The sequence below is a fragment of the Egretta garzetta genome, unplaced genomic scaffold, assembly GCF_000687185.1.
Source record: "Egretta garzetta isolate BGI_Z169 unplaced genomic scaffold, ASM68718v1 scaffold39, whole genome shotgun sequence".
Lineage (NCBI taxonomy): Eukaryota > Metazoa > Chordata > Aves > Pelecaniformes > Ardeidae > Egretta > Egretta garzetta.
The window spans coordinates 217,457-219,111 of NW_009260945.1; positions in this window are offsets into that span (position 1 = coordinate 217,457).

Genomic DNA, 1,655 nt, shown 5'->3' on the forward strand with positions numbered 1-1,655 from the left:
TGGTTGACCCCCAGCGGGCAACTAAGCACCATGCAGCCGCTCGCTCACTCTCCCTCTGCCACTGGTGGGATGCGAGAGAGTATCAGGAAAAAAAGGGTTGAGATAAAGACAGTTTAATAAAACAGCAGAGGAAAATAATAATAGTAATAATAATAATGATGATGATGAAGATGATGATAAAAGAATATACAAAACAAGTGATGCACAATGCAATTGCTCACTACCTGCTGACAGATGCCCAGCCTGTTCCCGAGCAGTGACTGCTGCCCCACAGCCAACTCCCCCCAGTTTCTATACTGAGCATGACATCATATGGTATGCAATACGCCTTTGGCCAGTTGGGGTCAGCTGTCCTAGCTGTGCCCCCGCCCAGCTTCTTGGGCACCTGGCAGAGCATGGGAAGCTGAAAAGTCCTTGCCTAGTGTGAGCACTGCTTAGCAACAACTAAAACAGTGTTACCAACATTCTTCTCATAGTAAATCCAAAACACAGCACTATGCCAGCTACAAGGAAGAAAATTAACTCTGTCCCAGCTGAAACCAGGACACTGCTGTACCCTATCTCCCAATAAAATCAAAGAAACAATGTTTACATATCTTCCTCACCCAATTTGCACGTAGCACTGGGCTGTTATAGTCACAAATAAATGCTTTTGATTACAAATATTAAACACAATTTTCTGCTTACATGCATTTCTCTGTATTGCACAGCATGTCCATCCTAATTTGATTAGTTCTACACATTTATTTGTGCTAGCTGGACATCCTACTTTCTGGCATGGAGTATGAAGTTCCAGCTATCCTGCTGACTTGTTACCATTGTACTTGCTCTGTCCTGCTACGCAAGAGATTTGGGCTCAGGAGCGGAACTAAAACCACGTCCATGCTGAGTGCTTACGGCTGACATATAGAAACTTCACAGAGCAATGTTCTGCATTTCTCTTGCAGTCAGTGCTGTAGGCTAATGCTTACATTTTAGAAGAGGTTAACTGACTCGCATTTCTAGTGTCACCAGCAATTTTTAAAAGGGGGAGGGGAGACCAGGGAAGCAAGAAAGACAACCTAAAAACTCTGCAAATAGCATTCATTTGGCTTGGATCCAAATGTCACAAGTTGCTTGCCACAGCGTCCCAACACACTCTGTGGCTGAAAAGGGAACAGGGGGAAGCTGCAGCTCAGTACACGGGAGCTCTGTCGCACACCCAGACTAAAATGAAATGAAAATGTCCATCACTAATAGAAGAAAAATAAAAGCTGTCATTGTGGGTGGCCGAGCTAAGGCTTTGCAAGCACTACATTTTAGAAGAGTTTTCCTGGAAACTTGCCAAGTGTAATTAAAGCACAGGTACCTCCGAACTCACAGAACTCTAATAAAAACAATTATGCAGTTTATACTGTTGTGCACGTGCCAAAATTTGTATTTATACAATGGATCAAAAATGGCACGGGAGAAACCGTGCAGTCCAGCAGGTTCAAAGATCCACTTTGAAAAAGCTTTTTATAAATACTGATTTGCAGTACACCCGGAAGGCTGTGTAGCCTATGGAGTCACAAAGACATGTTTAAAACCCCTGCAAATTACTTCTAAGACACTAGTATTGGTTTCAGACATACTTTGGCATCACGTGCAGGAAGGAAAGCCCAGTCTCTGTTACA